The sequence below is a fragment of the Oncorhynchus masou genome, chromosome 32 (assembly GCF_036934945.1).
Source record: "Oncorhynchus masou masou isolate Uvic2021 chromosome 32, UVic_Omas_1.1, whole genome shotgun sequence".
Classification (NCBI taxonomy): Eukaryota; Metazoa; Chordata; class Actinopteri; order Salmoniformes; family Salmonidae; genus Oncorhynchus; species Oncorhynchus masou.
Window position 1 is genome coordinate 752,725 of NC_088243.1, and position 26,864 is coordinate 779,588.

Consider the following 26,864-nt stretch of genomic DNA (forward strand, 5'->3'; position numbering starts at 1 on the left):
GGGGGTGGAGACAATCACAGGGACAGGTGAAACAGATCAGGGCGTGACAGCTTCCTCCGTCTACAGTGTCTTATAGAAACTCTGTGTCTGTACTTTTATCCAATGTAACATAAAGACTGAAAAGAGTCGCAAAGGGTCGCAAATAATATTTGATTGATTTGACTTCCTGGATAAGAAAAGTTTAAATAAAGTAGGACTCGTAGTTTTCTAAACACACACCTATAATGTCACCATTATTCCCTTCATGATCAAAGAAACACAAATCAAAATCAAATCAAATTTATTTATATAGCCCTTCGTACATCAGCTGATATCTCAAAGTGCTGAACAGAAACCCAGCCTAAAACCCCAAACAGCAAGCAATGCAGGTGTATCAACCACGGTGGCTAGGAAAAACTCCCTAGAAAAGCCAAAACCAGGAAGAAACCTAGAGAGGAACCAGGCTATGTGGGGTGGCCAGTCCTCTTCTGGCTGTGCCGGGTAGAGATTATAACAGAACATGGCCAAGATGTTCAAATGTTCATAAATGACCAGCATGGTCAAATAATAATAAGGCAGAACAGTTGAAACTGGAGCAGCAGCACATCAACCCAGGTGGACTGGGGACAGCAAGGAGTCATCATGTCAAGTAGTCCTGGGGCATGGTCCTAGGGCCAACGGTTCAGTTGAAACTGGAGCAGCAGCATCAACCAACATCATACGGCCAGGTGGACTGGGGACAGCAACCAAGTCATCATGTCAGGTAGTCCTGGGGCATGGTCCTAGGGCTCAGGTCCTCCATCAGAGAGAAGGAGAGAATTAGAGAACGCACACTTAGATTCACACAGGACACCGAATTGGACAGGAGAAGTACTCCAGATATAACAAACTGACCCCACATCCCCCGACACATCAAAACTACTGCAGCATAAATACTGGAGGCTGAGACAGGATACATCAGGAGACACTGTGGCCCCACCCGAGGACACCCCAACGGACAGGGCCAAACAGGAAGGATATAACCCCACCCACTATGCCAAAGCACAACCCCCACACCACTGGAGGGATATCTTCAACCACCAACTTACCATCCTGAGACAAAGCTGAGTATAGCCCGCAAAGATCTCATCAACCAACAACACAACATCAACCAACATCAACCCAACAGGATGACCACATCAGTGAATCAACCCACTCATGACATCACCCCCTCCAGGGACGGCATGAGAGATATAGATATAAATAAGAACTACTTCATGACTGTAAATTGTTTAATTTATTTTCCTGATTTTTCATCGTCCTCAACACGACTGATTTCAGAAAGTTCTGGAAGTCTTCAACCAACAACGTTGTTTTCACTCCATGTGAGTCTGGGTTCAACAACACAACGTGCAGCATATCCTAATTATTGTCAGACTCTGTATCTGTCACAGGTAGGATCTGAACCCTGGTCTCCCAGTCAGGAAACCAACCTCATACGTAACCATTAAAACCAGAGGAAATTCTCTTTTTAGGTCAAGGGTGACACTAAATTTTAAGTCACAGGCAGGGCTATCTCATCATGAGAGCCTGTCCGACTTACCTCAGCGACATCCCTAGGTTGTGTCAACCCTGACATTTGGTCCTGTCATCAACCAACAACAACATGTTCATGTGTACCCTGACATTTGGTCCTGTCATGTTGTTGTGTACCCTGACATTTGGTCCTGTCATGTTGTTGTGTACCCTGACATTTGATCCTGTCATGTTGTTGTGTCCCTGACATTTGGTCCTGTCATGTTGTTGTGTACCCTGACATTTGGTCCTGTCATGTTGTTGTGTACTCTGACATTTGATCCTGTCATGTTGTTGTGTACCCTGACATTTGGTCCTGTCATGTTGTTGTCTAGATAGTGTACAATGACCTTGGCCCTATCATGCTGCTGTCTGAAGCCTCTGTGAAGGACCTGAGCAGCAGACTCAACCAAGAAGGAGGTCACCGTGGCACGGTTCCGACCCAACATCGTGGTCAGTGATTGTGATGCTTTTGACGAGGTACAGTGTTATTGCTTTAAGCTTCATCACCATGCACACATCACACAGCATCACACATCACACAGCATCAACACATCACACAGCATCGACACATCCATCACAGCATCAACACATCAACCACCATCATACACAGCATCAACACATCACACCACACCACGTGACATCACATCACAAATCACATCACACATCACATCACACACCATCACCAAATCACATCACACACCAACACCACACCACATCACACCACATCACCACCACATCACACCACATCACACATCACACCACACACCACACCACATAACATCACCACACCACATCAACACAACATCACACATCAACACACATAACATCAAACAAAACATCAACCAACAACATCAAACATCAACCAACATCATACATCAACGAACATCAACCAACAACATCATACATCAACCAACAACATCATACATCAACCAACATCAACCAACAACATCATACATCAACCAACAACATCATACATCAACCAACATCAACCAACAACATCATACATCAACCAACAACATCATACATCAACCAACATCATCAAACATCAACCAACATCAACCAACATCATCAAACATCATCAAACATCAACCAACATCATCAACCAACATCAACCAAATCAACATCATACATCAACCAACAACATCAACATCAAACATCATACATCAACCAACATCAACCAACAACATCATACATCAACCAACAACATCATACATCAACCAACATCAACCAACAACATCATACATCAACCAACATCAAACATCAACCAACATCAACCAACCAACATCATACATCAACCAACAACATCATACATCAACCAACAATATCATACATCAACCAACAACATCATACATCAACCAACAACATCATACATCAACCAACATCATACATCAACCAACATCAAACATCAACCAACAACATCAAACATCAACCAACAACATCATACATCAACCAACATCATGCATCAAACAACATCGACCAACAACATCATACATCATACATCAACCAACAACATCATACATCAACCAACATCAACCAACAACATCATACATCAACCAACAACATCATACATCAAACAACATCGACCAACATCATACATCAACCAACAACATCATACATCAAACAACATCAACCAACAACATCATACATCAACCAACATCATACATCAACCAACAACATCATACATCAACCAACAACATCATACATCAACCAACAACATCATACATCAACCAACAATATCATACATCAACCAACAACATCATACATCAACCAACAACATCATACATCAACCAACATCAAACATCAACCAACAACATCAAACATCAACCAACAACATCAAACATCAACCAACAACATCATACATCAACCAACAACATCATACATCAACCAACAACAACATACATCAACCAACAACATCATACATCAACCAACAACATCATACATCAACCAACAACATCATACATCAACATCAACCAACAACATCATACATCAACCAACATCAACCAACAACATCATACATCAACCAACATCAAACATTATACATCAACCAACAACATCATACATCAACCAACAACATCATACATCAACATCATACATCAACCAACAACAAACATCAAAACATCAACCAACATCGACCAACATCATACATCAACCAACAACATCAAACATCAACCAACAACATCATACATCAACCAACATCAACCAACAACATCATACATCAACCAACATCATCAACCAACAACATCAACCAACAACATCAACCAACATCAACCAACATCATACATCAACCAACATCAACCAACATCATACATCAACCAACATCATACATCAACCAACATCAACCAACATCATACATCAACCAACATCAACCAACAACATCATACATCAACCAACAACATCATACATCAACCAACAACATCATACATCAACCAACAACATCATACATCAACCAACATCAACCAACAACATCATACATCAACCAACAACATCATACATCAACCAACAACATCATACATCAACCAACAACATCATACATCAACCAACAACATCATACATCAACCAACATCATCAAACATCAACCAACAACATCAAACATCAACCAACAACATCAAACATCAACCAACAATATCAAACATCAACCAACAATATCAAACATCAACCAACAACATCAAACATCAACCAACAACATCAAACATCAACCAACAACATCATACATCAACCAACAACATCATACATCAACCAACAACATCATACATCAACCAACAACATCATACATCAACCAACAACAACATACATCAACCAACAACAACAAACATCAACCAACAACAACAAACATCAACCAACAACATCAAACATCAACCAACAACATCATACATCAACCAACAACATCATACATCAAACAACATCGACCAACATCATACATCAACCAACAACATCATACATCATACATCAACCAACAACATCATACATCAACCAACAACATCATACATCGACCAACATCATACATCAACCAACAACATCATACATCATACATCAACCAACAACATCATACATCAACCAAAACATCATACATCAACCAACATCATACATCAACCAACAACATCATCAACCAACATCAACCAACAACATCGACCAACATCATACATCAACCAACATCATACATCAACCAACAACATCATACATCATACATCAACCAACAACATACATCAACAACATACATCAACCAACAACATCATACATCAACCAACATCAACCAACAACATCATACATCAACCAACATCAAACATTATACATCAACCAACAACATCATACATCAACCAACAACATCATACATCATACATCAACATCATACATCAACCAACAACATCAAACATCAACCAACAACAACATACATCAACCAACATCGACCAACATCATACATCAACCAACAACATCAAACATGATACATCAACCAACAACATCATACATCAACCAACAACATCATACATAAACCAACATCAACCAACAACATCATACATCAACCAACATCAAACATTATACATCAACCAACAACATCATACATCAACCAACAACATCATACATCAACATCATACATCAACCAACAACATCAAACATCAACCAACAACAACATACATCAACCAACATCGACCAACATCATACATCAACCAACAACCAACAACATCAAACATCAAACATCAACATCAACAACATCATACATCAACCAACATCATACATCAACCAACATCATCAACCAACAACATCATACATCAACCAACATCAACATCATACATCAACCAACATCATACATCAACCAACATCATACATCAACAACAACATCATACATCAACCAACATCAACCAACAACATCAAACATCAACAACAACATCATACAACATCAACCAACATCATACATCAACCAACATCATACATCAACCAACATCAACCAACATCATACATCAACAACAACATCAACATCAACCAACATCATACATCAACCAACATCAACCAACATCATACATCAACCAACATCAAACATCAACCAACAACATCAAACATCAACATCATACATCAACCAACAACATCATACATCAACCAACAACATCGACCAACATCATACATCGACCAACATCATACATCAACCAACAACATCATACATCAACCAACATCATCATACATCAACCAACAACATCATACATCAACCAACAACAACATACATCAACCAACATCAACCAACAACATCATACATCAACCAACCTCAACCAACAACATCATACATCAACCAACAACATCATACATCAAACAACATTGACCAAACATCATACATCAACCAACATCATACATCAACCAACAACATCATACATCAACCAACAACATCATACATCAACCAACAACATCATACATCATACATCAACCAACAACATCATACATCAACCAACATCAACCAACAACATCATACATCAACCAACAACATCATACATCAACCAACATCAACCAACATCAACCAACAACATCATACATCAACCAACATCAAACATCATACATCAACCAACAACATCATACATCAACCATCAACATCAACCAACAACATCAACCAACATCAAACATCAACCAACAACATCAACCAACAACATCATACATCAACCAACATCAACCAACAACATCATACATCAACCAACATCAACCAACAACATCATACATCAACCAACATCAACATCATACATCAACCAACATCAACCAACAACATCATACATCAACCAACATCAAACATTATACATCAACCAACAACATCATACATCAACCAACAACATCATACATCAACCAACAACATCATACATCAACCAACAACATCATACATCAACCAACAACATCATACATCAACCAACATCAAACATTATACATCAACCAACAACATCATACATCAACCAACAACATCATACATCAACCAACAACATCATACATCAACCAACAACATCAACATCATACATCAACCAACTACATCAACATCATACATCAACCAACATCAACCAACAACATCATACATCAACCAACAACATCATACATCAACCAACATCAACCAACAACATCATACATCAACCAACATCAAACATTATACATCAACCAACAACATCATACATCAACCAACAACATCATACATCAACCAACAACATCATACATCAACCAACAACATCATACATCAACCAACAACATCATACATCAACCAACAACATCATACATCAACCAACATCAAACATTATACATCAACCAACAACATCATACATCAACCAACAACATCATACATCAACCAACAACATCATACATCAACCAACAACCAACTACATCAACATCATACATCAACCAACAACATCATACATCAACCAACATCAAACATTATACATCAACCAACATCAAACATTATACATCAACCAACAACATCATACATCAACCAACAACATCATACATCAACCAACAACCAACTACATCAACATCATACATCAACCAACATCAACCAAAAACATCATACATCAACCAACAACATCATACATCAACCAACAACATCATACATCAACCAACAACATCATACATCAACCAACATCAACCAACAACATCATACATCAACCAACATCAAACATTATACATCAACCAACATCAAACATTATACATCAACCAACATCAAACATTATACATCAACCAACATTAAACATTATACATCAACCAACATCAAACATTATACATCAACCAACATCAAACATTATACATCAACCAACATCAAACATTATACATCAACCAACAACATCATACATCAACCAACAACATCATACATCAACCAACATCATACATCAACCAACAACATCAACCAACAACATCATCCAACATCATACATCAACCAACAACATCATACATCAACCAACAACATCATACATCAACCAACAACATCATACATCAACCAACAACATCATACATCAACCAACAACATCATACATCAACCAACAACATCATACATCAACCAACAACATCATACATCAACCAACAACATCATACATCAACCAACATCATACATCAACCAACAACATCATACATCAACCAACAACATCATACATCAACCAACATCAAACATCAACCAACATCATACATCAACCAACAACATCATACATCAACCAACAACATCAACCAACAACATCCAACATCCACCAACAACATCCAACAATATCACATATATACCAAACAACATCATACATTTTTGTAAATCTTGTTAATTCTATAATTGAGGAGGTTTAATTGGTATATCCAGAGTTTCTATGTTATTCTACATGTCATTCTATGGGGAATATCCTGGTCTTTTGAGGCTAAAAGTGGCCTCTTGTAATTCTACTTAGTCATTACTTTGTTCCAGTGTGTTGGGGTTTTAGGATACTAATTATATTCCCATAACGTTAATTTAATCTTCCTCTCGGTTAGGATTCTTGGGAAGATATTCAGATTGGCAATGTGCGGCTGCACCGTGTGATGGCGTGTGGGAGGTAATGTGGTCTTAACTACTGATCATCATTTATCATCACAAACTTCCTCCCGTTGCTACGGGCACAAGCAAGGTTTGCTATTGTCGTGTTTATATAGATGTATATAACATAGTGACCCTGTGTTTATATAATATAGTGACCCTGTGTTTATATAGTATAGTGACCCTGTGTTTATATAGTATAGTGACCCTGTGTTTATATAGTATAGTGACCCTGTGTTTATATAGTATAGTGACCCTGTGTTTATATAGTATAGTGACCCTGTGTTTATATAGTATAGTGACCCTGTGTTTATATATATAGTGACCCTGTGTTTATACAAGTATAGTGACCCTGTGTTTATATAATATAGTGACCCCTGTGTTTATATAATATAGTGACCCTGTGTTTATATAGTATAGTGACCCTGTGTTTATATAATATAGTGACCCTGTGTTTATATAGTATAGTGACCCTGTGTTTATATAATATAGTGACCCTGTGTTTATATAATATAGTGACCCTGTCATTTATATAATATAGTGACCCTGTGTTTATATAATATAGTGACCCTGTGTTTATATAATATAGTGACCCTGTGTTTATATAATATAGTGACCCTGTGTTTATATAATATAGTGACCCTGTGTTTATATAGTATAGTGACCCTGTGTTTATATAGTATAGTGACCCTGTGTTTATATAGTATAGTGACCCTGTGTTTATATAGTATAGTGACCCTGTGTTTATATAGTATAGTGACCCTGTGTTTATATAATATAGTGACCCTGTGTTTATATAATATAGTGACCCTGTGTTTATATAGTTGTATATATTATAGTGACCCTGTGTTTATATATTATATAATATAGTGACCCTGTGTTTATATAATATAGTGACCCTGTGTTTATATAGTATAGTGACCCTGTGTTTATATAGTATAGTGACCCTGTGTTTATATAATATAGTGACCCTGTGTTTATATAGTATAGTGACCCTGTGTTTATATAGTATAGTGACCCTGTGTTTATATAGTATAGTGACCCTGTGTTTATATAGTATAGTGACCCTGTGTTTATATAATATAGTGACCCTGTGTTTATATAATATAGTGACCCTGTGTTTATATAATATAGTGACCCTGTGTTTATATAATATAGTGACCCTGTGTTTATATAATATAGTGACCCTGTGTTTATATAATATAGTGACCCTGTGTTTATATAATATAGAGACCCTGTGTTTATATAGTTGTATATAATATAGTGACCCTGTGTTTATATAGTTGTATATATTATAGTGACCCTGTGTTTATATAATATAGTGACCCTGTGTTTATATAGTATAGTGACCCTGTGTTTATATAGTATAGTGACCCTGTGTTTATATAGTTGTATATATTATAGTGACCCTGTGTTTATATAATATAGTGACCCTGTGTTTATATAATATAGTGACCCTGTGTTTATATAATATAGTGACCCTGTGTTTATATAATATAGTGACCCTGTGTTTATATAGTATAGTGACCCTGTGTTTATATAGTATAGTGACCCTGTGTTTATATAGTTGTATATATTATAGTGACCCTGTGTTTATATAATATAGTGACCCTGTGTTTATATAATAGTGACCCTGTGTTTAAATAATACAGTGACCCTGTGTTTAAATAATATAGTGACCCTGTGTTTAAATAATATAGTGACCCTGTGTTTATATAATATAGTGACCCTGTGTTTATATAGTATAGTGACCCTGTGTTTATATAGTATAGTGACCCTGTGTTTATATAGTTGTATATATTATAGTGACCCTGTGTTTATATAATATAGTGACCCTGTGTTTATATAATATAGTGACCCTGTGTTTATATAATATAGTGACCCTGTGTTTATATAGTATAGTGACCCTGTGTTTATATAGTATAGTGACCCTGTGTTTATATAGTTGTATATATTATAGTGACCCTGTGTTTATATAATATAGTGACCCTGTGTTTATATAATACAGTGACCCTGTGTTTAAATAATACAGTGACCCTGTGTTTAAATAATACAGTGACCCTGTGTTTAAATAATATAGTGACCCTGTGTTTATATAATATAGTGACCCTGTGTTTATATAATATAGTGGCCCTGTGTTTATATAATATAGTGACCCTCTGTTTATATAGTATAGTGACCCTGTGTTTATATAATATAGTGACCCTGTGTTTATATAGTATAGTGACCCTGTGTTTATATAATATAGTGACCCTGTGTTTATATAATATAGTGACCCTGTGTTTATATAATATAGTGACCCTGTGTTTATATAATATAGTGACCCTGTGTTTATATAATATAGTGACCCTGTGTTTATATAATATAGTGACCCTGTGTTTATATAGTTGTATATATTATAGTGACCCTGTGTTTATATAATATAGTGACCCTGTGTTTATATAGTATAGTGACCCTGTGTTTATATAGTATAGTGACCCTGTGTTTATATAATATAGTGACCCTGTGTTTATATAATATAGTGACCCTGTGTTTATATAATATAGTGACCCTGTGTTTATATAATATAGTGACCCTGTGTTTATATAATATAGTGACCCTGTGTTTATATAATATAGTGACCCTGTGTTTATATAATATAGTGACCCTGTGTTTATATAATATAGTGACCCTGTGTTTATATAATATAGTGACCCTGTGTTTATATAATATAGTGACCCTGTGTTTATATAATATAGTGACCCTGTGTTTATATAGTATAGTGACCCTGTGTTTATATAATATAGTGACCCTGTGTTTATATAGTATAGTGACCCTGTGTTTATATAGTATAGTGACCCTGTGTTTATATAGTATAGTGACCTTGTGTTTATATAGTTGTATATATTATAGTGACCCTGTGTTTATATAATATAGTGACCCTGTGTTTATATAATATAGTGACCCTGTGTTTATATAGTATAGTGACCCTGTGTTTATATAATATAGTGACCCTGTGTTTATATAGTATAGTGACCCTGTGTTTATATAGTATAGTGACCCTGTGTTTATATAGTTGTATATATTATAGTGACCCTGTGTTTATATAGTATAGTGACCCTGTGTTTATATAATATAGTGACCCTGTGTTTATATAGTATAGTGACCCTGTGTTTATATAGTATAGTGACCCTGTGTTTATATAATATAGTGACCCTGTGTTTATATAATATAGTGACCCTGTGTTTATATAGTATTTATGAAATAGTTGTGTGTGAGTACTATTTCAGCCATTGTTATAATGCAGCACTGGAAGGTAGTTCATTAGGGTCACGTTGCAGAAGAAAATGTTCCATAGCTGTACAAACGTTTAATCTTTACTGCTCGACAGGACACTAAGTGATACGGGCCATAAACGTTTATTTCTCCCTTAACGTGACCTGACTTGACCTCAACCCCCCCCCCCCCCTTCACCACTAATCTATGGCCCTCTCCGCTTATCAGGGCAGGGTAGCCTAGTGGTTAGAGCGTTGGACTAGTAACCGAAAGGTTGCAAGTTCGAATCCCTGAGCTGACAAGGTACAAATCTGTCGTTCTGCCCCTGAACAGGCAGTTAACCCACTGTTCCTAGGCCGTCATTGAAAATAAGAATTTGTTCTTAACTGACTTGCCTAGTAAAATAAAGGTAAATAAAAATAAAATAAAAATCAATGCCTGCCACATGTACTCGCTTCCCTGCACAACCGTCCTCCTACAACCATTAACTTCTGATGTCGAACGTCTAAAGCTCAGCACTCCCCCAGTAACATGAATAAGTACAGTGGGGAGAACAAGTATTTGATACACGGAAGATTTGGCAGGTTTTCCTACTTACAAAGCATGTAGAGGTCTGTAAAAAAAAAAATTGAATCATAGGTACACTTCAACTGTTAGAGACGGAATCTAAAACAAAAATCCAGAAAATGACATTGTGTGATTTTTAAGTAATTAATTTGCATTTTAAGGCTAATTTCAGTGACAATTTCGCTGTTTAAACAGGTATTGTTTAGCTAATAAAATTAAAACATTACTTCAAACTACTTTTGGGTACCTTGTTAACATTACAACATGAAATACATGTCTTAAACGTTGCCAGGTTTCAGAAATGGCAAAGAACCTGTAATCTGCTTGACGCATTAAACTGAATGCATGAATGCAGAAACACAGTGACAGATTAACAGTTATTATTGCCTGATAAAAAATAATATTTTTTTACAAGTATCAGTAAAAAAAACACACAAAAAAACATGTAAAAAAAAAAAAGTTTGATCTAAAGTGACAGTATATTTTCAATAAATTGCACTTTTACAGTATTTATTGAAAATATACTGTCACTTTAGATCAAACTTTTTTTTTTTACTTTTTTTTTTTTTTTTTTTTTTACATGTTCCCCACTGTATATTTTCATTTTCTCAGGACCTCAGAACCCAACATTATATAAAACTACTATTAAGGTGATAAGTAAAGGATGTCATCCTCATTTGTCATCCTTACCAGATGCATCTCCACCACGGTTGACCCTGAAACAGGAGTCATCAGCAGGAAACAACCACTGGACACACTCAAAAGGTAACAAGAGTAGCTGGCACTATATTTACACTGAACAAAAATAATAAACGCAACATGTAAAGTGTTGAGTCCCTTGTTTCATGAGCTGAAATAAAAGATCCCACAAATGTTCCATACACACCAAAAGCTTATTAATCTCAACTTTTGGGCACAAATTTGTTTACATCCCTGTTAGTGAGTATTTCTCCTCCACCAAGATAATCCATCCACCTGACAGGTGCGGCATATCAAAAAGCTGATTAAACAGCATGATCGTTACACAGCTGCACCTTGTGCTGGGTACAATAAAAGGCCATTATAAAATGCGCTGTTTTGTCACACAACATAATGCCACAGATGTCAAATTATGAGGGAGTGTGCAATTGGCATGCTGGCTGCAGGAATTTCCACCAGAGCTGTTGCCAGATTGTCGAATGTTCATTTCTCAACCATAAGCCTCCTCCAACTTCTTTTTTAAATGTTTTTTATTTGGTCGTCCAACCGTTCAGCATCGCAATTGACTTCAGTGGGGTAATGCTCACCTTCGATGACCTCTGACACCCTGGAGAAGTGAGCTCTTCACGGATGAATCCCGATTTCAACTGTACCGAGCAGATGGCATCTCATCCTGTCTACATGGCCGACAGCGTGTATGGTGTGTGGGCGAGAAAATTGCTGATGTCAACGTTGTGAACAGAGTGCCCCATGGTGGCGGTGGGGTTATGGTATGGGCAGACATAAGCTATGGACAACAAACACAATTGCATTTTATCGATGGCAGTTTGAATGCACAAAGATACCGTGACGAGATCCTGAGGCCCATTGTCATGCCATTCATCCACCACCATCACCTCATGTTTCAGCATGATAATGCATGGCCCCATGTCGCGAGGATCTGTCTGTACACAATTCCTGGAAGCTGAAAACGTCCCAGTTCTTTTATGGTCTGCATACTCACTAGACATGTCACCCATTGAGCATGTTTGGGATGCTCTGGATCGACAGCGTGTTCCAGTTCCCGACAATATCCAACATCTAAACACAGTCATTGAAGAGGAGTGGGACAACATTCCACAGGCCACAATCAACAGCCTGATCAACAAAAAGGAGGACCAAGGCACTCTTCATATAACTAATAACAATTCCTTTATTTGTATGGTTCAATAGAAACAAGGTGAAAAAGATCTGACGAGTTTCAGCTGCTGATCAACTCTATGTGAAGGAGATGTGTCGCGCTGCATGAGGCCAATGGTGGTCACACATTTACATTACACCAGATACTGACTGGTTTTCTGATCCACACCCCAAGCTCTGAGACCAACAGATGCATATCTGTATTCCCAGTCATGTGAAATTCATAAATTAGGGACCTAAATGTATTTATTTCAATTAATTGATTTCTTTATATGAACTGTAACTCAATAAAATCTTTGCGTTTTATATTTTTGTTCAGTGTGGGATTTGTCTGTCTTTGGGTTTGTTCGATATTTGCAGTTTCATAGTGCAAGTACCTGCCGACGGAATGATCTACAAATCACCTTGCATCATAAATAACTACTCATTATTATTTGAAGATCAGTCAGTCACAATTGACCCACAATGCATTACAAATTTGATTCTCTCTGGAAAAACTGCCATCTGTGATTAAGCACAATGTGACTTCTGTGATAGAACAACTAGAACAAGTAATTGCTTCTAGAAGTTATTAACTCATACGGTTTGATTTGCTTCCCAGCTATCGAATGTGTGACCCATCCCAGAAGAACATCTATAAGGCCGCACCACTGTTTGGACAGATGTATATCGTCAGCAAGACCGGGGTACTCCAGGTTGGAGATGTGGTGTACAAGACCAGCCACTGAGATGGATGGAAGACTAGCTACTATAATATATGCGTTACATGTAGTAGTGTGATGGCATTGATTATTAGAAAGTCACAAAATAACAAATAGAACAGAATGCGCTTGTCATATTTTGCAGTTAAATCATTCTAAGTAGGCTGAAGATTATATGGGGGAAAAAATAGGATTTGTTAAAAAAAAAAAAAAACTTTTTATGATTCAGAACATTTGTAGTTGGTTTTAATGTGTGTTCTGTATGAGCTTGAAAATATAAATGTTTTTCATGGAAAGGAAAACAACCAATCAATCAAACAGTGCTAGTGCTGAGAGGGCAAGTCTACCGGGGTGCGTTCAGTTCAATAAAAGTTTTTGCTACATTCAGTGATGTTTTTTTGCGCACCATTTTTCAACAGCCTTGAGGTATGTTTTCTCCAATTTGGTGTGTGTGGAGGGTGTGGCCTGATCAAAACACACACACGCTCTGGGACCACTGTGGCTGCGTTTACACAGGCAACACAATTCTGATCTTTTTTTCCACTAATTGTTCTTTTGATTAATCACAGCTCTTTTCAGAGCTGATCTGATATGGACAAAAGACCAATTAGTGAAAAAAAAGATCAGAATTGGGCTGCCTGTGTAAACGCAGCCCATGAATACAACATTCTTCAACTGGTTGTTCAGAACAGCACAGTTTCCATTAAAAGTTGCACGCCATTGAGTCCTGTTGAACAAGACCTTGGCCTATAGCCTAAGGGGCAACTCCTCCCCTATAACTCTCTCCTGCAGTCCCACGTAACATCAACCTCCCCTTATGCTGCATTCGTATCCAAGTGAGAGGTTGAGAATTTACCAGTTGTGAAGCCGTAAACTTAAAATTTAGTCTTCAAAAAAACACATTAATAGATTAGTTTTTTAATAAATGTTTTGTTGCGTTTTAACTGCTGAAAATCCTGTTGAGGTCATTTTCTTTAGTAGGTGAGGTCAGAGGTCAGCATGTGGGAGAAGTGGGAGCTACGGATGACGGACTAGTTTCCCACTGAGAATGCTGCATTCAAAACAACTGGGAAAACGGCTCCGACTGGGATTGTTCATATTTTTTTAAGAGTCATCCAACTCCAACAACAAAACATTCATTTATTTTTTAAAAAATATATAGAATACTACGGTTTTTGAACACGAGCATAATAGCACTTTTAGTTCATGGTTGACTCAGCTTGTTGGCCATTAGCCAATCGGCGTTTCTCAACAAGTTCAAAGCACTTGAATGCATCTAACTCGTATTTACGACTTCACAACGGGTAATTACCACCTTTGCATTTGTTTATGAACACAGCATGAGGGCTGGGAGAGGAGCCTCCTTGGCAACGGCAGAGTCTGGGAGAGGAGCCTCCTTGGCAACAGCAGAGTCTGGGAGGGGAGCCTCCTTGGTCACGGCAGAGTCTGGGAGAGGAGCCTCCTTGGTCACGGCAGAGTCTGGGAGGGGAGCCTCCTTGGTCACGGCAGAGTCTGGGAGGGGAGCCTCCTTGGCAACGGCAGAGTCTGGGAGGGGAGCCTCCTTGGCAACGGCAGAGGGGGGGAGCCTCCTTGGCAACGGCAGAGTCTGGGAGGGAGGCAGGCAGAGTCTGGGAGGGGAGCCTCCTTTGAGTCTGGGAGGGGAGCCTCCGGCAACGGCAGGCAGAGTCTGGCAGAGTCTGGGGGAGCCTCCTTGGTCAGTCTGGGAGGGCAGCAACGGCAGAGTCTGGGAGGGGAGCCTCCTTGGTCACGGCAGAGTCTGGGAGGGGAGCCTCTTGGTCACGGCAGAGTCTGGGAGGAGCCTCCTTGGTCACGGCAGAGTCTGGGAGGGGAGCCTCCTTGGTCACGGCAGAGTCTGGGAGGGGAGCCTCCTTGGTCACGGCAGAGTCTGGGAGGGGAGCCTCCTTGGTCACGGCAGAGTCTGGGAGGGGAGCCTCACGGCAGAGTCTGGGAGGGGAGCCTCCTTCTGGGGGAGGAGCCTCTGGTCACGGCAGAGCTGGGAGGGGAGCCTCCTGGTCACGGCAGAGTCTGGGGGGAGCCTCCTTGGTCACGGCAGGCAGAGTCTGGGAGTCTGGGGGAGCCTCCTTGGCACGGCAGAGTCTGGGAGGGGAGCCTCCTTGGCAACGGCAGAGTCTGGGAGGGGAGCCTCCTTGGCAACGGCAGAGTCTGGGAGGGGAGCCTCCTTGGCAACGGCAGAGTCTGGGAGGGGAGCCTCCTTGGCAACGGCAGAGTCTGGGAGGGGAGCCTCCTTGGCAACGGCAGAGTCTGGGAGGGGAGCCTCCTTGGTCACGGCAGAGTCTGGGAGGGGAGCCTCCTTGGTCACGGCAGAGTCTGGGAGGGAGCCTCCTTGGTCACGGCAGAGTCTGGGAGGGAGCCTCCTTGGTCACGGCAGAGTCTGGGAGGGAGCCTCCTTGGTCACGGCAGAGTCTGGGAGGGGAGCCTCCTTGGTCACGGCAGAGTCTGGGAGGGGAGCCTCCTTGGTCACGGCAGGCAGAGTCTGGGAGGGGAGCCTCTTTGGTCACGGCAGGCAGAGTCTGGGAGGGGAGCCTCCTTGGTCACGGCAGGCAGAGTCTGGGAGGGGAGCCTCCTTGGTCACGGCAGGCAGAGTCTGGGAGGGGAGCCTCCTTGGTCACGGCAGGCAGAGTCTGGGAGGGGAGCCTCCTTGGTCACGGCAGGCAGAGTCTGGGAGGGGAGCCTCCTTGGTCACGGCAGGCAGAGTCTGGGAGGGGAGCCTCCTTGGTCACGGCAGGCAGAGTCTGGGAGGGGAGCCTCCTTGGTCACGGCAGGCAGAGTCTGGGAGGGAGCCTCCTTGGTCACGGCAGGCAGAGTCTGGGAGGGGAGCCTCCTTGGTCACGGCAGGCAGAGTCTGGGAGGGGAGCCTCCTTGGTCACGGCAGGCAGAGTCTGGTCAGATGGGGTTGAAATTCTGTGACCTCCAGGACCAGTGAGTTACTGGGCCACACAGACCTAAATCAGTGTTTCCCAATCTTGGTCCCTGGCGACCCAATTGGGGCACATGTTTTGCACTAACACTTGATTCAACTAATCAACTCATCTTCAGCAAACGTGTCATTTAAATATTGTTAATCTTTACCACTTCTCTTCTACCAGATAGAAACGCCAGGTCCTCCCGAGTGGCGCAGTGGTCTAAGATCAAATCAAATTTATTTATAAAGCCCTTCTTACATCAGCTGATATCTCAAAGTGCTGTACAGAAACCCGGCCTAAAACCCCAAACAGCAAGCAATGCAGATGTAGAAGCACGGTGGCTAGGAAAAACATAGAAAGGCCAAAACCTAGGAAGAAACCTAGAGAGAAACTAGGCTATGTGGGGTGGCCAGTCCTCTTCTGGCTGTGCCGGGTGGAGATTATAAACCTAGAGAGGAACCAGGCTAAGGGCGGCCAGTCCTCTTCTGGCTGTGCTGGGTGGAGATTATAAACCTAGAGAGGAACCAGGCTATGAGGGTGGCCAGTCCTCTTCTGCCTGTGCCGGGTGGAGATTATAACAGGACATGGCCAAGATGTTCAAATGTTCATAGGTGACCAGCAGGGTCAAATAATAATAATCACAGTGGTTGTCGAGGGTGCAACAGGTCAGCACCTCAGGAGTAAATGTCAGTTGGCTTTTCATAGCCGATCATTCAGAGTATCTCTACCACTCCTGCTGTCTCTAGAGAGTTGAAAACAGCAGTGTCTGGGACATGTAGCACGTCCCGTGAAGAGGTCAAGGTTCCATAACCGCAGGCAGAACAGTTGAAACTGGAGCAGCAGCACAACCAGGTGGACTGGAGACAGCCAGGCCAGGTAATCCTGAGGCATGGTCGTAGGAATTGCACTAGCAGACTTGTAGAGCATCGATACTGGAGGCGGAGACAAAGGGGGTCTCAGCCTCCAGTAACTTTTTCACTTCATTTAAGGGGGAAATTCGCCTTAAAATGTTTTGTGCAACTGGCTTAAGTTAAAGTTAAGGGAAAAAATGACTTAAGATATTTCATCCACCGAGCCATGGTGTACATGATAATCCACTTAGAGGAATGGAAGATTCATTCCTACCTTAAGGCATTTCCTGTCCGGCCATCAAATGACCAGGTGGCCTCATGTATGGAGCAATTTCAGTGCCAACAGAAATTGTATTAGAATCAATATCATTTAGAAATTTGTGTTAGGATATTGAATTTTAATGCACACATTCTGTACCACCACTGTCACTGGTAAATTATTATGGTCTGTCATACTTTGATCACTCGCAACTCTAAGTGGAATGCAGGATAGGGGGTAATGTTAGCTAGCTAGCTAGAATAGGTTAAAAAAAAGCAATGTAATGTTAAAATACAATGTAAACTCTTGGGATAACTAAAACTAAGAGAAACTATAACACATTGAATTGATGTTTAATTTAATTTCATCAGAGCAACCAAAACGGCACAAAACAGGCTTCTTATGACGTCAGCTAGCAACAGTTTACCCCAATACCATGGCAACAGTTTACCCCAATACCATGGCAACAGTTTACCCCAATACCATGGCAACAGGTTACCCCAATACCATGGCAAAAGTTTACCCCAATACCATGGCAACAGTTTACTCCAATACCATGGCAACAGTTTACTCCAATACCATGGCAACAGTTTACTCCAATACCATGGCAACAGTTTACTCCAATACCATGGCAACAGTTTACTCCAATACCATGGCAACAGTTTACCCCAATACCATGGCAACAGTTTACTCCAATACCATGGCAACAGGTTACCCCAATACCATGGCAACAGGTTACCCCAATACCATGGCAAAAGTTTACCCCAATACCATGGCAACAGTTTACTCCAATACCATGGCAACAGTTTACTCCAATACCATGGCAACAGTTTACTCCAATACCATGGCAACAGTTTACTCCAATACCATGGCAACAGTTTACCCCAATACCATGGCAACAGTTTACCCCAATACCATGGCAACAGTTTACCCCAATACCATGGCAACAGTTTACTCCAATACCATGGCAACAGTTTACCCCAATACCATGGCAACAGTTTACCCCAATACCATGGCAACAGTTTACCCCAATACCATGGCAACAGTTTACTCCAATACCATGGCAACAGTTTACTCCAATACCATGGCAACAGTTTACCCCAATACCATGGCAACAGTTTACCCCAATACCATGGCAACAGTTTACCCCAATACCATGGCAACAGCAGTTTACCCCAATACCATGGCAACAGCAGTTTACCCCAATACCATGGCAACAGCAGTTTACCCCAATACCATGGCAACAGTTTACCCCAATACCATGGCAACAGTTTACCCCAATACCATGGCAACAGTTTACCCCAATACCATGGCAACAGTTTACTCCAATACCATGGCAACAGTTTACCCCAATACCATGGCAACAGTTTACCCCAATACCATGGCAACAGTTTACCCCAATACCATGGCAACAGTTTACTCAATACCATGGCAACAGTTTACTCAATACCATGGCAACAGTTTACCCCAATACCATGGCAACAGTTTACCCCAATACCATGGCAACAGCAGTTTACCCCAATACCATGGCAACAGCAGTTTACCCCAATACCATGGCAACAGCAGTTTACCCCAATACCATGGCAACAGTTTACCCCAATACCATGGCAACAGTTTACTTCAATACCATGGCAACAGTTTACCCCAATACCATGGCAACAGTTTACCCCAATACCATGGCAACAGTTTACCCCAATACCATGGCAACAGTTTACCCCAATACCATGGCAACAGTTTACCCCAATACCATGGCAACAGTTTACCCCAATACCATGGCAACAGTTTACTCCAATACCATGGCGCTGGTTACCACGGCGCTGGTTAACCAGATCCAGATGTTGAGATGTGTGAGCATGCGCCCACGGTTAACCCTCCACAGTCTCAAACCATAACATGTGGACAGTTTGCTTGCAACCAGGCTGTGCCTCCTAGAGTTTGTTTAGCAGACCGACAGAAGCCAGACACTCCAACTCCAGCTTAAACATGGTTGGACATCCTCCAATATCTACATAATTTTATGTAAAGACCAATCAGCTTGAAAACTTGATGAAGCTTGTTATTAAATAATAGTCAGATTCATCTAACCAAGCCAATCCCATATGTATGTTAATTTGGCTGCTGATCCAGCCTCTCCAACTAGTGTGTGTGTGTGTGTGTGTGTATTTCTGTCATGTCTGGATAATATAGTATTATAATTATATATTTATATTCTTCTACGCAACAGTTGTTGATATAAAGGACACATTCTGGGTCATAGGATTAATCTACAGCAGGCAGGTCAAGAAGGTGGAGGTCTGTCAGGGCCAGAGGCAGGTCAAGGAGGTGGAGGTCTGTCAGGGCCAGAGGCAGGTCAAGGAGGTGGAGGTCTGTCAGGGCCAGAGGCAGGTCAAGGAGGTGGAGGTCTGTCAGGGCCAGAGGCAGGTCAAGGAGGTGGAGGTCTGTCAGGGCCAGAGGCAGGTCAAGGAGGTGGAGGTCTGTCAGGGCCAGAGGCAGGTCAAGAAGGTGGAGGTCTGTCAGGGCCAGAGGCAGGTCAAGGAGGTGGAGGTCTGTCAGGGCCAGAGGCAGGTCAAGGAGGTGGAGGTCTGTCAGGGCCAGAGGCAGGTCAAGGAGGTGGAGGTCTGTCAGGGCCAGAGGCAGGTCAAGGAGGTGGAGGTCTGTCAGGGCCAGAGGCAGGTCTAGAAGGTGGAGGTCTGTCAGGGCCAGAGGCAGGTCAAGGAGGTGGAGGTCTGTCAGGGTCAGGGCCAGAGGCAGGTCAAGGAGGTGGAGGTCTGTCAGGGTCAGGGCCAGAGGCAGGTCAAGGAGGTGGAGGTCTGTCAGGGCCAGAGGCAGGTCAAGGAGGTAGAGGTCTGTCAGGGCCAGAGGCAGGTCAAGGAGGTGGAGGTCTGTCAGGGCCAGAGGCAGGTCAAGGAGGTGGAGGTCTGTCAGGGCCAGAGGCAGGTCAAGGAGGTAGAGGTCTGTCAGGGTCCGGGCCAGAGGCAGGTCTAGAAGGTGGAGGTCTGTCAGGGCCAGAGGCAGATCAAGGAGGTGGAGGTCTGTCAGGGCCAGAGGCAGGTCAAGGAGGTGGAGGTCTGTCAGGGCCAGAGGCAGGTCAAGGAGGTGGAGGTCTGTCAGGGCCAGAGGCTGATGTAGTTTACACCCGTGGATGGGTACACTTCACCCGGCAGGATTTCCTGTGCCTCTCCATCCAATCCCCAAAGTCCCAACGCAGAAGTCAACAAATAATCAAACAGCTGAACAGTCAGTCATTCCTTATCCTCTGCTACCACCTTGTGGCGCTTTCATGTATTTAACGTTGCTTAACAATAAGGATTAAGGAGAGCCCTTCTACATGAGACACAGAACTGAGAAGAGCACTTCTACATGAGACACAGAACTGAGAAGAGCACTTCTACATGAGACACAGAACTGAGAAGAGCACTTCTACATGAGACACAGAACTGAGAAGAGCACTTCTACATGAGACACAGAACTGAGAAGAGCCCTTCTACATGAGACACAGAACTGAGAAGAGCACTTCTACATGAGACACAGAACTGAGAAGAGCCCTTCTACATGAGACACAGGACTGAGGAGAGCCCTTCTACATGAGACACAGAACTGAGAAGAGCCCTTCTACATGAGACACACAGGTAGGGTTGCAAAATTCTGGTAATTTTCCCAAGAAGGTTTTTCCAAAATCCTGGTTCGAGGATTCCGGATTACCATTTTTTCCCCCTCCTGATCCCGGGAATCTTCCAACCAGGATTTTGTGAAAACCTGGGAGTTTTGTTGAAGTTACTGTAATTTTGCAACCCTACTGACACAGCACATGGGACTGTTGGGGGAGTACGGTGGAGGCTGCTGAGGGCAGGACGGCTCATAATAATGTCTGGACCGGAGCGAATGGAACGGCATCAAACACAGGGAAACCATGGAAACCAGTGGAGGCTGCTGAGGGCAGGAAGGCTCATAGAATGTCTGGACCGGAGCGAATGGAACGGCATCAAACACAGGGAAACCATGGAAACCAGTGGAGGCTGCTGAGGGCAGGACGGCTCATAATAATGTCTGGACCGGAGCGAATGGAACGGCATCAAACACAGGGAAACCATGGAAACCAGTGGAGGCTGCTGAGGGCAGGAAGGCTCATAGAATGTCTGGACCGGAGCGAATGGAACGGCATCAAACACAGGGAAACCATGGAAACCAGTGGAGGCTGCTGAGGGCAGGACGGCTCATAATAATGTCTGGACTGGAGCGAATGGAACGGCATCAAACACAGGGAAACCATGGAAACCAGTGGAGGCTGCTGAGGGCAGGACGGCTCATAATAATGTCTGGACCGGAGCGAATGGAACGGCATCAAACACAGGGAAACCATGGAAACCAGTGGAGGCTGCTGAGGGGAGGATGGCTCATAATAATGTCTGGACCGGAGCGAATGGAACGGCATCAAACACAGGGAAACCATGGAAACCAGTGGAGGCTGCTGAGGGCAGGATGGCTCATAATAATGTCTGGACCGGAGCGAATGGAACGGCATCAAACACAGGGAAACCATGGAAACCAGTGGAGGCTGCTGAGGGGAGCATGGCTCATAATAATGTCTGGACCGGAGCGAATGGAACGGCATCAAACACAGGGAAACCATGGAAACCAGTGGAGGCTGCTGAGGGGAGGACGGCTCATAATAATGTCTGGACCGGAGCGAATGGAACGGCATCAAACACAGGGAAACCATGGAAACCAGTGGAGGCTGCTGAGGGCAGGACGGCTCATAATAATGTCTGGACCGGAGCGAATGGAACGGCATCAAACACAGGGAAACCATGGAAACCACGTGTTTGATGTATTTGATATCATTTCGCTCAGGCCATTACCACGAGCCCGTTCTCCCCAATTAAGGACCCACCAACCTCCTGTGAGTGAATATGATAAATATTGTGTGAATTTTACTGTTGTAAAATGCATAGTTTAAAATGTATGAGGCCATTGAGCTAAGAGCTAGGCATTTTGAATTAAAATAATCAAACTTTAAAATCATGTGATCTACTGATAAATATTCCCATACCCTTGGCCAATGAGTCGACAGTCAATTACACTGAGTATCCCCAACAATATGAACACCTGCTCTTTCCATGACGTACCGTGTCGACTGACCAGGTGAATCCAGGTGAAAGCTATGATCCCTAATTGATGTCACCTGTTAAATCCACTTCAATCAGTGTAGATGAAGAGGAGGAGACAGGTGGTTAAAGAAGGATTTTTAAGACATGAGACAATTGAGACATGGATTGTGTTCGTGTGCCATTCAGAGGGTGAATGGACAAGACAAAAGATGACTTTGAACAGGGTATGGTGGTAGGTGTCTTTGAACAGGGTACGGTGGTAGGTGTCTTTGAACAGGGTATGGTAGTAGGTGCCTTTGAACAGGGTATGGTGGTAGGTGTCTTTGAACAGGGTATGGTAGTTGGTGCCTTTGAACAGGGTACGCTGGTAGGTGCCTTTGAACAGGGTACGGTGGTAGGTGCCAGGCGCACCGGTTTGAGCTGATAACGCTGCTGCGTTGTTTTTTTAACGCTCAACAGTTCACCACGTGTGTCAAGAACTGTCTACCACCCAAATTACATCCAGCCAACTTGATACAACGGTGGGAAGCTTTGGAGTCGACATGGGCCAGCATCCCTTGTAGAGTCCATGCCTTGACAAATTGAGGAGGGGGGAGGCACACAACTCAATATTAGGAGGGGGAAGGCACAACTATTTAGTACATTTAGTTATTGGTTGCCAGCAGGGGAGGCCAACTAAGAAAGTTAGACAAGCTAGCTACTCTATCTGGACTCTAGCCTGAAATGGCTTCTGGGTTGCTAGTTATGAGGATGGGAGGTAGGGAACCTATCTGGGCTAGCTAAAGACTTCTTCATCAAAGTGCTGGGTAGCTAATAGTATTTTACCTTTATTTAACCAGGCAAATCAGTTAAGAACAAATTTTCTTATTTTCAATGACGGCCTAGGAACAGTGGGTTAACTGCCTTTTCAGGGGCAGATTTGTATCTTGTCAGCTCGGGGGTTTGAACTCGCAACCTTCCGGTTACTAGTCCAACGCTCTAACCACTAGGCTACCCTGCCGCCCCGATGATGTGTCACTGGATGTAATTGTAAACATTTATCACAATATCCCATAATGACATCACAATACCCCATAATGACATCACAATATCCCATAATGACAAAGCGAAAACAGGTTTTTAGATCTTTTTGGAAAAAAGAAAGAAAAAAATAACTACCTTATTTACATAAGTATTCAGACCCTTTGCTATGAGACATGAAATTGAGCTCAGGTGCATCCTGTTTCCATTGATCATCCTTGAGATGTTTCTACAACTTCATGAGAGTCCACCTGTGGTAAATTCAATTGATGGGACATGATTTGGAAAGGCACACACCTGTCTATATAAGGTCCCACAAGTTGACAGCGGATTCTCGAAGGTAATGTCGCAGAGGTCTGAGACCGGATTGTGTCGAGGCACAGATCTGGGGAAGGATACGAAAACATTTCTGCAGCATTGAAGGTCCCCAAGAACACAGTGGCCTCCATCATTCTTAAATGGAAGATATTTAGAACCACCAAAACTCTTCCTAGAACTGAGCAATCGGGGAAGAAGGGTCTTGGTCAGGGAGATGACCAAGAACCCGATGGTCACTCTGACAGAGCTACAGAATTCCTCTGTGGCAATGGGGGAACCTTCCAGAAGGACAACCATCTCTGCAGCACTCCACTAATCAGGCCTTTATGGTAGAGTGACCAGACGGTAACCACTCCTCAGTAAAAGGCACATGACAGCCTGCTTGGAGTTTGCCAAAAAGCAACTAAAGGACTCTCAGACCATGAGAAACAAGATCCTCTGGTATGAGGAAACTCTTTGGCCTGCATGTCAAGCATCACGTCTGGAGAAACCTGGCACCATTCCTACTGTGAAGCATGGTGGTGGCAGCGTCACGTCTGGAGGAAACCTGGCACCATTCCTACTGTGAAGCATGGTGGTGGCAGCATCATGGCAGCATTTGTAAGCATTTCACTGTAAGGTCTACCTACACCCTTTGTATTCGGCTCACGTGACAAATAACCTTTGATTTGATAAACTTTGATTTGATCATGATGTGGGGATGTTTTTCAGTGGCAGTGACTGGGAGACTAGTCAGGATTGATGGAAAGATGGATGAAGCAAAGTACAGAGAGATCCTTGATGAAAACCTGCTCCAGAGTGATTTTACTGGGGAGCTACCCTCCTGTAGGTTTGAACTCCAACCCTGTCCCTGGAGAGAGATACCCTCCTGTAGGTTTGAACTCCAACCCTGTCCCTGGAGAGAGATACCCTCCTGTAGGTTTTAACTCCAACCCTGTTCCTAGAGAGCTACCCTCCTGTAGGATTGAACTTCGACCCTCTTCTTGGAGAAATACCCTCCTGTAGGTTTTATCTCCAACCCTGTTCCTGGAGAGATACCGTCCTGTCTAGGTGGTGCTGGTACAGGATGTAATACCCAGAGGGTGTCTAGGTGGTGCTGGTACAGGATGTAATACCCAGAGGGTGTATCTAGGTGGTGCTGGTACAGGATGTAATACCCCGAGGGTGTCTAGGTGGTGCTGGTACAGGATGTAATACCCAGAGGGTGTCTCTAGGTGATGCTGGTACAGGATGTAATACCCAGAGGGTGTCTAGGTGGTGCTGGTACAGGATGTAATACCCCGAGGGTGTCTAGGTGGTGCTGGTACAGGATGTAATACCCAGAGGGTGTCTAGGTGGTGCTGGTACAAGATGTAATACCCAGAGGGTGTCTCTAGGTGGTGCTGGTACAAGATGTAATACCCAGAGGGTGTCTAGGTGGTGCTGGTACAAGATGTAATACCCAGAGGGTGTCTAGGTGGTGCTGGTACAGGATGTAATACCCAGAGGGTGTCTCTAGGTGGTGCTGGTACAATATGTAAAACCCAGAGGGTGTCTAGCTGGTGCTGGAAGACAAAGCTCTTTCAGTTTTGATTATTCTGCTAATGTATTTTAAATCAAATAATTTCCCACTATATCAGCATTTGAGTTCAATCACATTCACTCCACATGATCATATTAGTTAGGGGAATGAGCCTGTGTGTGTGATACCGTCTCCTTCAGGGGTATCAGAAGCTTGACATTAATTGAACAATCTGTTTTGTATACGTTGTTCTTCTATTGAGTTCTAAGTCCCCTTGCCCTGCCTTTTTACCTTTCACGTCTCTGTGTGTGTATAAATATACCAACCTTAACCTCAGACTGACAGCAGGACCGACGCAGCAAAAGAGGAAACAACACACGTTTTCATCACAGTTCTCCGTGGTTCCTGAACAAGTACATTATTGACGCG

General features: G+C 42.4%; 1 pseudogene; it reads left to right on the top strand.

Annotated features, from left to right (window-relative positions):
• Nucleotides 1-14,820, top strand: part of LOC135525444 (mitochondrial amidoxime-reducing component 1-like) — a 33,084-nt pseudogene extending 18,264 nt beyond the window's left edge.
• Nucleotides 14,821-26,864: the final 12,044 nt, after the last annotated feature.